A 17,469-nucleotide genomic window follows, 5' to 3' on the forward strand; every position below is an offset into this window, starting at 1 on the left:
ATAGGATCCATCAAGTGCGTTACCCATTCTAATGAATTTAATTGTTCTCTTCGATTATCCAAACAATTATGCTATAGCTACCATTCCTGAAAAAATGTGTACTTTCATTAAGTTTATGTTGTCTCTTTGTTATTAAAACCCTATTTGTAATAAATCGTTATTAATAGTGTTATGCTATTACGTTATGTTGTTTCATTCGTAAAAAATAATAAAGGTATGCTTTACATAAACACGTACATTTTTATTTTTAAATAACCATTGAATATGTTGTTTTTTAATATTATTGACTCTTTTAAAAAGGTTTAAACTTTGTAAAAATATGAGCACAATTACGATGATTAACTTTGGTTTTACTTGACTGATAAACGTGATATAATAACGAAACAACAAAGGTACTATTAGAGCAAAATTTGTCTTTCACTCTTAATTAATAATTAAAAATTAAGTGTAGATTTTCCACTTCAAATTTCTTTTCAATTTATGTTCAGATTCGCTACTTACCGGCTCTTACGTATATTTATCGTATCGTTAAGATTATTATGCGATTGAAATTATGCATACATGAATTTATATACAGAAAAGAGTTTTTTTTTTTATTAGTGACATTTGAAGATGGTTACAAAACAAGTGTTTGGCCGAAAAACTTGCCTTTTAAGAACCAAACGTTGGATGTAGTTTTCAATTAAGTTATTGTTATATTTATTATTTTGTTAATATGAGTTAGTTCCAGACAATTCTAGATGCTAACATTTCTTTTTACGCACGTTGCAACGTTCTTAGGAAATCAACGTGAATGATACAGCTGCAAATAATATAATTGTCATAATATTTCATTACTTAGACATTCCTAAATCGAAATAAATTTTGTGATAAGATGCATATTTTATTCGTTTTTTAAAACTACGCGACAACTGTTCATTGGAATAGGTATATGGCATTTACTTTAGAATTTTATGCGTCATTTTAATTGCTTTTTACCACAAAATTGCTCAATTATGTCTTTTTTATAACTTGAAGCGGTTTTGATATGATTATAATATTTGAATTAGATTATCGTAAACATGAAATTTGTTGTTGTTTATTGATCGTGATCATGTTTATTAGTTTAGTTTAGTTTTATGCATAACCTATTTATAAACCTCGTCTTATTTTGGCGGAGAGTGCTAGTTTGTATATATTTTATATTTTGTTGCAAATCACATACCTTAAACTAAAATATTATATTATACTGTAGCGTATAATATTTCTTTGTTTTGAAATAAATCTCTGTCTCTCTTTTTTATTATTTTCAACTAAAAATCGAGCAATCAATGTACAAAATAATTGGTAATAGGTGTAAAAGCTTTAAAGGGATGAATATATTGTTAATTTGCTGTCAGTTGATGTATGGTACACGTAGTGAAAAAATTAATAGTCTCAGACATAATAAATATCGTAATACATAAAGACTAAAATTAACTATATGTTACTGTCCCTGCTGAGTTTGTACCAGAAGTTACCGGACTGTCGCATTTCAACAAAAAAGCTAGTAAATGTAACACATTTCAGAGTGATCACTTTATACACTGTGTTTAGAAATAGGTGCTTTTAAGATTTTTGTTGGCAAATGAGCTATACATTTTACCTTTGAAAGCTTTTATACCTATAACCAATCACTCTGTATTTGAGTATTGACATCAAGACAAGTCGAACATATTTGTATTATCAAGTGCATTATCACTGTTGGCTTTTCAGTTTATGGTGGTGATTAATTAGAGTTATTTCATTGATGTCGATATTTTTAACTAATATATTAAATGAATATTATTTTTTCTTGGAAAACACAATTCACTTATGAACGAAGCAGATTAGTAACGATTTTAATTATGTTTTCAAACACAGAAATCGTTGAAAAACGTCTGGATACGTTTCACCATATCTTACATACTTCAAAGCGGTCATAAAGCGTCATTGGGAAGGTCTCACTTCAATAGAAGAGGCGAATACAAAAGACGAAAAGAGGGCTAGGTAATGGCAGACACAATGGAAATACTGTTTGGACTAGGAGGCGGTCCGCCCTCCACACAATGGTGGACCGCGAAACTTATTTTATTCTTCAACACTTATTTATTTTCAGTACCCGCCGCCTTCTTTTTACCTTTTCCACATGAATGTACTCAGAAATTTTGTTTTGCGTTCATTCTTGTAAAGATATAAACGTAATTTTCAGCTAAACTGGACTTCGTATTAGTTACACTTTTATTTTAAACAAACGGTATTTATTATTGATCAAAAAGTTTATTATTCCAATTGCATATAAATTAATTATCAATATAAATATTACACGTCCTTTCATATTTTTTTGTTTTTATAATGTGATTGCTATAGTGTTTCATTGATTCCACAAAGTTACTAACTAAACATTCTTAACCGCTACGATAACTGTCTACGTGCTACGGAACTAGGTTTCTACGCCGTGGTAATGTACAGAGTAACGATGTAAATTAATTTTCCGTATAATAAATTTATCATTGATTGTGTCTGTCATATATCATTTAACTATTACAGTTTCTATAGTATTTTACCATTGAATAAAGTATGTTATTTGAGATACGTTCACAATTGAAACTTATGCCCTATTTCATCTGCAGAAGTCTCTTAATTGCTTGTCATTTTTAGTGAATACGAAAGTAAATTGGTTATGTTTGTATATGCAAGATGTATTGTGCGGGTTCACACAATACGCCGCGCGGCTTTGTGTCTTCCATTCTCGCCATTGTCATCGGACATATTACCCAACGTTTCCACATTGTATCAGCTCTTCTAGTCTCTGGCTTCTTCCTTTGATGAGGCATGTATCTTATTTGATGTGGAGGCAAATGAATTGTGTCTATTTTTAGCTGCAGTTTTTCAAGTATTCTATGTTTCTTTGTATTTATCTGCTTAAATAAGAATTATATAATATACAGCGTTTATTTCCTAATGATTTATAGACATTTCTTTATTTCTTATCTGTTTTAGGTGTAGTTAAAGAATAAACAAAAACAGATTTTTTGTTTTCTTTTGCTGTGCGAATATTAGAATTGACTGGTTGAGAATGCCTAAAGGAATTAAGTCCACTATCATAAAGATTGTAAAATGGATAAATAAATGGATATTAGAGTTAGAGTATGCTAAAGTTTCGCACATTTATATTTAGGTCTTTTATGTCATAATATTCGGAAATGTATTTTTATGTTATTGATTTTTTTTACCCATAATATTTGTTTTATATAATTTAAAATACAATATATTGAAGTATTCTTCCACTTTAATATTAAGTTTAATTTAATTAATTAAAATAATTAACTTAAATAATAATTTAATACTATTGCATAAAAACATCATTTTACTTATAGCCGCTAATGGCCAATCTTCCTTTATGGCTTTTACATTTAGTTCATCCGTTTTTTTTTTATAAGACCCCGTTATTGGGGACCTCTCATACTCCTTATCTTGTTGTAGGATAGGGTTTGATATTCTTTAATAATTTTTTCACTTTCTTTTCCTTTTATTTCTGTACTCTTCTACCATTCTTCGTCTAGTCTATTTTTTCTCTTCTTTCGTTTCTGCAATTTTCTCTCATTCTTTTCCATACTTATTTCCGTTCATTCATCATTCATCGCCTCCATTCATCGCCTCACTTACTTCGCCTCGTTCCTCAATTATCACAAATCTGGGTTAAATATTATTATCTATTTCTTCCTAGTTCTTTCAATAATTCTATTTTTCTTTTCTCTAGCTCCTGTTTATTTGGTTGCTTACCCGATCTATATCAGTTTTGTTTCTTTTTATCCTGATCAAATGTATACATGACGTTACAAATTTTCTTTAACAATGTATTTTTATCCTGTCGTCCACGGCTAACGCGGTGTACGGTTACGGAAACGTACATTGCATTTTCTTTGTAAAAGTTGTTGTTGTTAGCCCTAAGGCTTTTACATCTTCATCTGAATTGAGTTCACGGAGCGGAAGGGTCCGTGAACTTGAAGCGGAAACGTGCACTGTTGTACATGGCACAGGAAAGCTACTGGTCAAGACAACGGGCAAGTACCGCTCAATTGAGAGTTCAACTTTCTTTGCTAAGCTATAGAGACGTTATAAGAAAAAGACTATCGTATCAAAAAAGAATAGAAAAACACATAATCGCCGAAGGGCAGGCAGTGCGTACACGGCGGCAGCGCCGTGAAGTTTTTCGCCGTTTAAGTCAACAAGCTCCCCAAGTGATGCATGTAACACTCAAAACCGTGTCGACGCACGGCAAATTATCCGTCGATTTTCACGGTGAAAAAATGTAGGACCTTAAATCATCACCGAAGTATATACTTAACGTTAAGGCAAAACGCATATGTGATTGCAATGCAAGATTATAACGGAGAGTTACTGCCATGTTACCAAGTTATATTTATTCGTTGACAATCACAAGAAAAAGTGGGATATTCGGAAATAAATAAAAAAGCAACTTAATGTTAAAATTTTTTGACGTACTATTGAATGTCATCGATGCACACTTGTGGTGAATGGAAATTGTACAGAAATCAGTATTACCATACCCTTAATAGGTTCCCTTACTGGATTATGATCTTTATACGCTTAATGTCACCATGAAAAGCACTTACATTTTTATTTTCTAAATATATATTGATTGTTAATTTTAACTTCACTATTATAAATTCATAGAATTCTTTTATGGTTAATACTATGTATATTTAGCGGTTGCACGTTTTATATAACAAGCGTACGAAGGAAAAATGTCTGATGACTTTAGGCAGATTAACATCGTCGCTTTGTACAAAAATAAAACTTAAGAGTCGGAATTATCGCGTGATGAAACTCTGCACATCTTTTACTTGTGGGCAATGTAACTGTGGAAGATTATAAGCGGTATTGGTACAGTGGATGCTGTGCATACCGTAATTCTTATGCCTAGTTAATTTAAAGAGAAGCATGATCATGTAAATGCAAATCTTTATAAACCAGGAGCAGAAGCACTACAAAGCCGACTACTGGACAATTTTGTACGTATGAGTGATAATCCGTTAACAGCAACCTATCTTGGTTGATCATGGTTTGGCGTTATGCACGCAAGAGTTCATATAATCAACATTTTCAGAGGCATTGGTTGAGCTTAGATTAGAGCTCTCAAGGGCCCTGAAGAAGCGCTTATACTGCTTAAGAGATCGACCTCCCAATCTGATAAAATAAGCAAACGACAAAGTAAAATGTAATTAGCGAACTGAGACTCTGTTCTCAGACACGGTAAACCAGTAAATGCCATCAGTAAGCTGGATTTCTTATAAATAAAAAGATGTAGAAGCAAAATCACAAATTAATACGAAGTCCACAGCGTCGAGTTGTGAGAGTTAGTAGGTTAAAAACCGAATATTTACAACCTTGTATACTGTTTTTACTAGAGAGGTTTACTGTGTCCTTAGGCGACGCTTTCCTCAGAAAAATCTACCGATTTAAATACCACAGTAATTTCGATAGACAGTACATTAGACACAGATACCGACTGGATGTTAACTGTACATTAAAATGGAAACGAATGAGATACGAGAATCCCTACTGAATCTGTAGAAAAAACAGTAAGACCTGTTACCGTTATGGATTAGATATTTGGGAATTACTTAAATTATTACAAACATAAATTACGCAAATTATTACAAATTATTAATACAAAAGGAATTTGTTTATTTATACCAGGGGAGTTACAGTAAAAAAATAATCTGGAAAGAAACTTCTTAGTTTTATGTTCTTTATATTAACAGTTCTTTAAGTTTCGAAAATCAGTTAGAAGTGTTAAGTTAAGTACATAAAATAAGTTGGTATTAGTCTGTTTTCAAAATGTAATGGACAAAGAAGAATATTGCAATCACTTAAGTCGCTATCATACGATTGTGCGCTTACTGACATTGTAAAAGTTGAGACGATTTTAGAAATTGCGCTGAGATTCGTGTATCATATTATCAAACGTATTAGTAACTTTTATAACCATTCTACCTTTGCAAGGTTTAAAATAATAACTACCGCAATTAAAGATGTACAAATGTGAATTTAACGAAATTCTGTTCCCAATAAAAAATCTTATCGTTTGGTTGAAGTCATAAAAAACTACGGTGTGTAACTAACTTATCACTAAGCTAACGCTGCTACTTATTCGTATAATAAAAATCACGATAATCGATTTTCTAATACTTTTTTTATTTCTAAGTTTTATTAATGAATAAATATCAATTTTTTTTATGTGAACAGTGTGATTAATAAATAATTTAAAAACTTGTGTTTTTAATAATTTTTTTTACCATAAGTTTCATAAACGAAAGCTACTGCATCAATGTTAAAAACATAAACGGCACTTGTATTTATGAAAAGCATGGGGATATTAGTGCATTAAAAGTGCGATAAAGGGTGACGTTTGACGGTGCGTAGTGCGCAAGGATTCGGCGCGGGAAGACGGCCAGTTGGTTCATGTTAGCTGACACTCAGTCTACTGGTGCCTTCCGTTCGGCGCGATCGCTTGCTTCTACCGCAAACACTTGCCTAACGCCGGTGGAACTTTTTCGATGTTGTTGTGTTTTCCCGCCAAATCTTTGCATTGGATTTATCTTTAATAACATTCTTACACATGAAAGTATAATTCGTGCTGTGTGTTAATTGTTTGTGTTTTGTGCCACAACAATATTTGGAATTTGGATTTCAATGTTTACATACTTAATGGTAAGCTCATAACAAATTTTTTTTCTTAGAATAAATAACAAAGTTAAATATATAATAATGCAACAAAAGTTAAAATTTATTATTTTTGCTTTTAATTATATTTAATTGGTATTATGATTAAGCGTTATTAAATATATAACATGTGTTTGGAGATTTTATTATCACATAAAATGTTTACTTTTTATATAAAAATATATTGAAAATATTACTCATTTGTAAAAAAACCGTAATCTTATTTTGGAATGTATAATTCAAAAACAAGCGAATAATTTATAACAGAATCCATTTACTTATTGCATGTTTTTGTGTATGAATCGTTGAGTACGTCCAACAGCGGAAACCGGAACAATGTAGCTGATTACGCGTGATTTCAGGAACATATCCGATAATCGCTGACAGTAGCAAACAAAGCCGATCGCGATCATCGATTGATGCGATAAAGTTGCAAACAGCAAAATAATGGCGGACTCGCGGAATTAACGCTCCTATTGTGTTAGTACAATAATCCGCTATCTAGGCCAGCCTCAGTGCTGCAGACGAACCTTTTGTCTTTCATGTTCGCCGTTAATAATGGCGGGCGCCGAAACAGCCGCGCACAATGCCGCGAAATGTGCGCGTTTTCATTTGCAAGACAAAACGCGCTTTGTTGTGTGTCCGCTCAATACGAAATTTATTGCGGGTGGACCGAGAGCCGTATTGACGGCCCGCTAACGAACGGCCAAATGCCGTAAATGCATTTTAATCGACTCTACATGTCCACACATAACTACGGGCAGCTGCGAAGGATTCTGAGGTTTGTATGAAAACAAGCTTTCGCAATTATCCTTTAAAGAAGATGAGGAAATTAGTCCCCTTATACACTAAGCTATTACGTTTCGATTAGTGCATTAAGTCGTCTCTATTTTGTATCATGATCATTTTAATTAGACTACAAATGTGTTTGCGGCAGTTACTTCACTAACTTTAAAATTGTTATTATAACTTTCGGGTCACCTTTTAATAGAAAAGAAAACAAACATACAGCTCTGGTTAGGTTAGAGAACAGTCACTAAATATGTACAGTTCTATAGATCCGTGATAAGGTACGGAAATGCTATCATTAGTAAAGGAACTGAAATCATAAATATTTAAAGCCTAGCAAGTGATTTAATATGTGACGTATGTTTTCTACATACGTCACATATTAAATCACTTGCTAGGCTTTAAATGTAACAAAATGCTATAAGTTGCTTCATATGTAACAAAAATTCTATAAGTGATTTTAACGCCGCTTATATCCACAATATTATTGGTATTGTCTGTTCCCGACGGTAACTTATAATTACATAGTTTTGCATTCTTATGCAATGCAAGAATAATAATCGTATTTATACATTTTGTATATAACTATGCCTTACTGTTATTTAAACAAATAAGCTTGTTATAAGCGAAGAATTGCCGTCACTTATCGTAACCTTAAGACTATTAAAGTGTGTTTATTGTTAAACTAAGTTAAAATATTGTTTTTTATTTAAAAATGAAATATTTTTAGATGGTTGTTATGTGCTGAATAAAATTATAAAAATGTATACGGACATGCACTCTTGCTTCCGACGGTTGGCGAAACGCTTCGGTAAAAGGATTGATATTTAAATTACTCTAAATGAAAAATTACAGTGATACATAGATTCACTGTAAGAAATAATTAAATAATCACGACTTTAAATATTTAGAACAAACATTCTGATAGATATAAACTGATACTAGAAATGAAGTCATAGATAAAACACAAGATCATTCTCTGATTATAGTGGAACGTTTTCCTATAGAAGACCGATTAAATCATTATCATCTTCATCATCAGCTTCAGCCACAGGATATTCACTGCTGGACATAGGCTTCTTCTATAGATTTGCAATAGAACCGGTTAGAAGCAGCCTGCATCCACCGTGTTACTTGTTGACGGACGTCCACCACTAAGCTTGCCCATCCGTAGTAACTTTGACTCCGGTACCATCAGGCCCCAGCGGCCATTTGTTGCGGGCTATGTGATTAAGTATCGTGCCTTAATATTGGGTTTAATTGCGGACAAGCCTCATACAATTATAAAATTTCGGTGAAACTTTGAACAGAGACTGTGAAAATCTATGTATATTAGGATGAAAATGTCTAAAGTTATATGTGAGCCAAGTGCATATTAGTGAATAATTCGCATTTTGTTATTACACAAGTCTGTCGTCAAATAGTGTCTTAGCATTGCTGTGTTATAATTTAATGATACTGTGATTAATGAGATATAATTACTAGGCACATCATCATTGTTCCAGCCGTGGGATGTCAACTGCTGGGCATAGGCCTCTCTCATAGATTTCCAATAGGACCAGTTGAAAGCGGTTGATGTCAGAACATGTAGACAGCTATTTTTTTCCACCGTGGACGTCTCGCTTTCCGGACTATGGTTTTCATTCGAGAACCTTACGACTCCAGCGGCTATCTTTTTATCTTATCGTTACTTCCACGCAGTATGATATCATACCTTAATGTGCTTAAAACACATGAAATAATGAACCACATTGTTATAAAAGTACCGTATGATAGACAGAAAGCTTTTAAGGCATTTCCTCACATTCTGGTTAAAAATAATTAGTCAACTAAAACGTTTCTATATTAATCAATATAAAATTCTATCGGACATTAAAGTATTTACTTATTAAAATACATATAATGTATGTGGGTAATTCCGCTGCAAATATTTACAAATAGGATATTCGAATTTTTATGGTAACATTTAAAAGCCTTAAAATGAAATGGAAACCTCAAAGGCTACGCTCCCGGCTAGCTTAGGACAAGTAGCTTCTTCAATGAAAACCGGTAAAAAAATGTTCGATTTCTTTCGTCTTTTTATAAAACCAACGGTTTCAATATTAGGAAATGTGTTTGTAAATGCACTATTTTTCGATTCAGTATAAATAGACATGGTGTTGATTTTTCTTTATTTGTATTAATAATTTTATTGAATGTCTGTCAAAAACATAATATTTTTTTAAGTTTAATTTATTTTTAAAAAATTGCTACATCAAATTATAAATATAAGTTAATTGTGAAAGTTTTTCATAACTGTAATATGTAATTATAAAAATTAGTAAAATTATTTCTTATATTAACTCTCACCTACATAGGCCTGAAGTGGAACTTATGATACTCGTTATTTTGAATTTGTTTTCGAGTACTATCAAACACAGCGTAAAGAGTGCGATCTAATTGAAGAACTGAGGAGTAATCGTCAAAAGCCGAAAATAAATTTAGTCCCGCATATATAAAGTTACTCTCGAGACTTCGAGAGGTCGCTACGCCACAAAAGCTTCGTAATTGGCCCGTTCTTTTTCTACTTCCCTGAAGCATTCAGAGCCAATGAAACGTGCGCATTTAAATGACGTTCCACTGCTTTGTGGGGTCACACTAAAGTTGTTCGTGAAACCGCCAGCGAGTGTACGACTTTTGTGTATCCCCGTGGTGGAGGGAATAGCAAAAGAACCTTCTTTTCTCTCGTTAAGGACTCATTAGCCATGCCTATTTGAAAATGTAATAGTTCAACGTTATTGTAACTAGTTGTCTATATGTAGCATCGCTTGCTATGTTCACCAGCACGTTTAAAATTCATTTATATATACCTGTATATTCATTTATTCAAAGTAGATAAGTTTACAGTGAAAGTGCACTGAAACAATAAAATTAAAAAAAATACTAAAAAATTGTAAAACCCATTTACAGGTTGGTTCGATATTGATGTAAAAGCTTTAAAGTGGTAAATATATAGCTTGATAGCTGTTAAATAATGTAATGATAAAAAACTGTATTTTTATTTATAAATTTTTAGTGAAATTATATTATTAAGTAAGTAATTGTATAAATCTTTTTCTTCAGTCTTTGTACTGTCAAAAGTTATACCAATATAAAAATAAATTAGCAATATTTCAGAACGATCAGCTTATACAAGATAATTGGATATTATAAAGTAATGATAATACTGTATTATAATGACAGTGTTATAATTATTTACCACAATTGGATCTAAAATTCGGATTCCCGTCTATTTAAATTAATTATTATTTGCAACGAGTATCTGTTTCTGCAGACTTTGCATCGACAAAAGTTATTGCCCAGTCGCATTCCAATATAAATATTTCATATGCCAGTGTGAAAATTTTATACAGGATGATTGAAAATATTATTTGACCCCTTGAAAGCTTTTTACACCTGTAATAAATCAGCCTATAGATGATAATTATTTAAATTGAAAAAGTACTTTAAACTGTGGTAGGTATTATTCCTACCATTATTTACATTACATTATAAATAATTAATAGCATAACCTCAAAATATGTTTATATTTTTCCTTATGGTATTAGTGCCATCGGCATGTTAACTACGCTCTATCATATATATTATATATCTATCTACTATTATATATTATATATCTTGGCATTGATAAGAAGTGATAGTAAAACGAATTTTTATTTTATTAATAACGATAATATATTTAATGGTAATAATGAAGTGACTTGCATTGGTAGTAATTAATAAACATTAACTGAATAAATCCGTACATTCGCAAAAAAATTAAACTATTCGGGCGTCTGCATACGACTTTGAAAACGCATAGTACCAAATTCCAGGGCGTCTTTGGTCTCCTCAAGTAACGGATTTACATAAAAATTAAACTCTGAATACTGTTGTTAATATTGTAAAATGACGTCACTTTCTTCGTATGCATGATTTAAGCAACTACTTCTGCTTATTCTTCTGTTTAGTCGGACATCAATGTGAACTAGAACACGTGTATTCACAATAAAAAAAATGTAATATCTTAGCAAAGAAACCTAAAATCCTTGTTTATATTAGCAGATCAATACTGTTATTGAAGGTAACGTATTCCATACAATAATAGCAATGCTATTATAAACAAATAACAGTTTGTGTTTCAATCATAAAGTAAATTTGTTATTCCTGAAACATTATTTTTAATTGCATTACTTACTGAATGCATTACTTAATGCAAAATCTGTATAAATATCCATGTATACAATCACTATGATTCAGTTCAGTTCTGAAATAAAATGATATTGATATTTTGAATGCACTGATATTTGAATACCCAGCCATTAATTAGACTAATTAAGATTCTTGTTGTGTTTATAAAGGATCAAAATTTTCCGAATCTTCATGATTACCGTTACTGAAAAATTTCCAGATCCGAAAATTTACGTAACGTACGAAAATGCCTAATAATATTTCTTGTGTTTCCTTATGAAATTCATTAAATATAAAAAGATATAAAAATTAAAAGATTAAATTAAATACTTGAGTTTATACTCAAGTATTTAATTTAATCTTTTAAATGTGTGTTTCTCTTTTTAATGTTAAATGTTCTAATGAGTTATATTTATATATAAATATATTATCAATTAGATGCTCCAATTTTGTAGGTGTAGTAAGAAATTCCTGATAGACTTATGTAAAAAGACATTTTTAATGCCTTTATTAAATAAATATTTTATAAACCGCGTATTAACTCCTTTATTTTTAATGATATTGTAAAGTAAAGAATCTTATTAGAAAAAAGGAGAAAACATCGATGAAAGAAACATTTATTTTTACAAATATAAAATTCTGTAGCCATCCGTTCTCCAACGCGCACCACAAAACATACTTATGTAACTACACATCCCTTCTTTCTGCTATTGAATCGACTTCACCCCCAACCCACGCCCGTTCATTCTTTACGTCTTTTGTAGAAACGTTAAAATTTTTTTATAAAGCTGTCTAATAGCTTTTGAAATGATTTTCAGTCTTATACCATTTTGACCTTAGATTATTAAGAAATATCGTCTTATATTTAATTCCGACTTAGGAAATTAAAATTGAAACTAAATTTAATCTCACAGAGTGGAAAAATATACAACTATGCACGTATATTGTTCTAAAAATTGTTTTACCTAAATTGTGAGCTTCTTATTTTTACAGCTCAGTAACTCAATTCCCCGATTACATTGTCGAACGTATCGATAATATACATAAAAGTAGAGTATTAAAGTAAACAATGGTTAGGCTCCTACTTGAAGAGGGGGACTAGGGGGTCTGGACGATCGGTATTTGGTGCTCGCATTGTCGTCGAATAACTTTTGTCCCTATTGTGTTGCTGAAAGTAGAGCCACAAAGACTCTACGGCGTGGAACATAAACCGAAATTCATCAGAGAGTTGATTGTTCGTCTCCTAATGACGTTTGAAGTTAGGTTTTTTGTAAAGATACGAAGTAACAATTTAATACAAGCTCATTCAAGGTTATAATTTAATAAGAACATTCATTTCTTTTTATTATTTTTTACTAGTCTCTCTTTATCCGCACAACCCTTGAAGATCGATAAGCTCAAAGTTGAATATTATTGGATTCTATAAACCTATTCGAATTAAACATATTCATATTAGAAAATCGCACAATTGGGTATTATTTTGATGTATGTTATTTTACATAAACTAAAATAAACCTTAAGGTTATTTCAGAAACTTATATTATATCAATGATTTTTTGCACAGTTCAGATTTTCTATAGGTGGATATAGTAATGCTTTCTAATAATGAAAAATGAAGTCTAAGTACTAACGACGTTATTAACGTTGGGTTTCTTATGTATTATTTCGAAATATTAATTTGAAAGTTTGTTGGAAAAAAATATCTTCCGAGATAAGTACAGAAGTATTGATGTTGATATGCTTTTTTGAAACATTTATATGTATATCATTCTCTTATTATATCTACTTCTTCATTTTTGAAGGTCATGTCTGTATTGAAACGCCTTGACTTAACTGATGACAAGCTCTTTCCGTATTATCATATCCTCTGCTGTTTTCAGGGCAGTAGTAATGTAATTGTCATTATATATTGATATGTAATGACATTCACATTACTATTAATTTTATAGCTATATTCAGCATTTTAATAACTAGAAATTAGAGTAAAAAGTGGCGGATAACTTCTTACAATAATTGTTTCCCTCGGTAGTTTACAAAAAATGTGTACATACATTTTGTTCTCCTCAAACAAATATTTATTTTAGTTCTTGACAGAAGTAATTTTTTTAAAATTGTAGAATCTTTATTGCATAACTTAAATGTTATTGAGTATTTTATTCTTACTTTGTAAAATAAAAGTAAAAGAAAATAAATAAGAAAATCATTAAAATGATAATACCCAGCATCTGATTTGGCATACAAAGAACATCGTGCGTCGGAAATGTTATTCCTTTATAAATACAGTCGGTTTTGCTATTCTATATGTAAAGACCAAGGCTCTAATGCATTTTAGCTGTTCTACGATGTGCCAAAACAAATGCCGAGTACCACTTTAATTTATTGAAAATTAATTTAAGAGTTTGTTTACCTAATATGAAAAATGATATTTGGGGGATAACTACTATGCGTCCAATATTAATTCTTTGACGAAAATTTTTGCTAAATGATCTTTTTTGTTATTCACGTAACGAATTAATAAATGGTGATGAATGAAAAATAAATTTAACAAATAAGCTGTTCGATTGGCTCTGAATAAACTCTGTCTTTTCGACAGTGCCACAAAAGTTATCTAGTGGTATAAAATTGTATTATTTATGGTTAATTGACAGCTGAATTTCGTAACTTAGTTGATAAGTAAGATTGTTTTTCAATAAAAAATGTATTGTTGCTTTAACTGTGCACTGTCCTGTTGAAACCAAGTGATATAAATATCACCATATGTTATAAAAAAGTTGTTTTTGATATTTATTTACTACGATGTCATAACCTAAAATTATTCTTAACACGAATATTTATAATTTTCGTCTCTATTTTTCACCCTCGCTAATCTAAATAAGAATAACATTAATTTTTACTACACTAAAAATTAGTTTTGAGTTATATAGTGTGATTGGTTAATGTAATTGGTAAAAGTTGTAAATGCTTAAAAGGGGTGAATGTATAGCTCATTTGACAGCATAAACCTTCAAAGCTTTTACACCTATTTTCAATTGTTCTGTATAAAATGACCATTTTAAAATATGAAATATTGCTATTGGAATGCGACAGCTTAAACTTCTAACAGTACGAACTCTGTAGGAACAGGTACTCGCAGCAAATAAAAAATAATTTTAGTATGTAGTAATTCGAATTTTCAAAACGATTTTTCTTCGTATATTATCATATATATTCATATTTCTAAAATTTTTATTTACATTCAACCTTATATTCTAGCATTAGGTGCAGATGTTCTCGTTTGAAGGCGTTTGCCCGTTGAAATGTAAACGCTTGATTTACGTTGGTGATGCTGAAGTTTTTTTTAGAACTGGTTGATTTAAAAATTATCCAAAAAAATTTAAACTCGAAAATTCTATTTTTTCGGATTTACGACTTTTTAGGATTTCCGTTTCGGTCTTTACCAGCAACAACATCACTAACGATTGCAATTCGCATCGATTGCATCTTGGTTATTATTTATAATTTTTTGTTTTACCGAGTTCAAACGACCGTCTTACTAATCTCAGCAATGATTCGCGTAATGAACCTTCTTCAACAGCGATGGCTGATACTAACATTAATGTTGCCTAGTACTTGATGTATACAGTTCGAATAAAAGTATGTGTTAAATTAAAAAGAAATTCAAGTTCAAAGTGTGGTCACGAACCCAAGTGTCATTACAAAAAGTTTTATCTAAAAAAAAAACAAAAAAAAAATAAAGAGAGAAAGAAGCTAGCAGAAGATGATCGACTTGTTCTTTAATCAAATAAGCTATCATGCAGCAATTATGACAAGAAAACAGTAACATCAAAGTGACAGAATGGAATCTGTTTGCCTGTTGTTTTAGAAAAAAAAACTCTATAAGCTCGAAAACAACGTCTACACAGTCCACCTTCATCAGGACAACGCGTCAGCGCACTAAATCGAATCAAAAACTGAGTATTTGATTATGACAGGTGTGAACTGTTTAGTCATGCTAGTTACTGACCCTACTTTGCACTATGCGACATTCGTAAAATAATATTTTATACAAGATTGAATGTCATATTTCTAAAAATAAAAGGAAGACTTCGAGGAATACGGTTTTAAGATGCCGAAGAATGACGAGAATGATAATCGATGAACGATAAGCGAAGCACGAAAGATAATGTGAAGGAAGGAAGAAGAAAAGACTGTAAATTAAAACTATAATTGAAAAAATCAATACCCGGTGGAATGAGATGTCCCCAATAAAGAGGGTCATAAAAAATATGCCGAAGAAGAGACAGTTGCGTTAAAGTGCCGTATAAAAAGCCCCCAAAGATGAGAGTCTTTCTTCTTCTTGAATTTCTCACAGTTGTTTTACTTGATGCGATACCTAGATTGTCTAGGAGACTATTTTGAAAAACAATAATTAATTTACTATTAATATTTCAGTTGATACTCAGTTCAAGTTTTGGTACTCTAAAATCTTGAACTTAAAAAAAAAAATTTTTAAAAACCTTTTAACGGGATAAGAAACTTTTTTAATTTTAGTATTTAATGTTAATGAAGTTTAAAATGCATATTCGCACAAACACGGTATTTTTATTCTTATTTCCATGCACCAATGTGCAAATTTCAGAAGTATAGCCTATTTTTCATTTTTCTCTCAATGGAGTTTCAATTCTCTACAGCTTTTGTGCCATCCGCTGACATCGGCAGATATGCCAAGAAAGCGGGATGTGATACAAAATGTAAATGTTATATCATAGTATTTATTTTATAAAAAGGCAGGTCTAGAAGTCACCGTCTCACACAAGAACGTCAAAAGTTTTAGACTTAGTTGCTGCATGAATTACCATTTCAATCGAATTTTAGTATCTAATTCTTTTGACCTAATATTTGAAATTAATTGTAACAAAGGTTTTCACTCATTGAAGAAATAGATATATATAAGTTATTATAATATCACGAAAGCCAGAGTTTGATAAATAAAACCTTACATTTGTCAACTTGCACTCTATTGTTTAGTCGGAGAAAGAGACATCGGAGTTTTGCTCCCCTAGACGACTTCTTGATAACGATCATTCAGTCTTAAATCGTAAATGTTGTCTTTTTAAAATGTGAATAAAATATAATCTAAAAAGGAATGACGGTAGTCGGTATTATTTTAAACTTTACAAATATTTTACTTAAAACAAATATTTTACATTGAATATAATTCATATTTATGTCAACAAAAATACTTACGTCAACAAGTAAATACGAAAGTATATCGTTTTATACGTATATACTTTATTTGCACCTAGACACGGCATTTAAAATTAAATATTTAAAAATAAAATAACACGTTGTGAATTCATATTGTAAAACTAAATTTTTTATAACCTTTTAAGTGATTAGAGAAAAAGATATAATAAAAGAGTTAGTCCTTTAAGAATTTATTTTAATTATAGTACTCAATATACCAAAGCTAAGAAACCCCAGTTGGAAAACGGCCAAAGAGTCTTTTTTATCGATTAGTTAAACAATGGCCATGCGATGTGACACAATAGTTTTGAATGGCACGCGATTGTAGATTAGGCATGGTAACACCCCACTGCTCCTCGAAGAACTGAGCCCCGCTCATCTCGTATAATCAAAGGCAGCTCCGTATCTATTCTATTGGAGGGTAGTATAAAATTACAATTTTAATAACCATAAATAAATACATCTATAACATATATATCAGATATATATTGTCGC

Source organism: Battus philenor, unplaced genomic scaffold, assembly GCF_028537555.1.
Source record: "Battus philenor isolate CCGP_79_NKW_IND1 unplaced genomic scaffold, ilBatPhil1.0.hap1 SCAF_2, whole genome shotgun sequence".
Classification (NCBI taxonomy): domain Eukaryota; kingdom Metazoa; phylum Arthropoda; class Insecta; order Lepidoptera; family Papilionidae; genus Battus; species Battus philenor.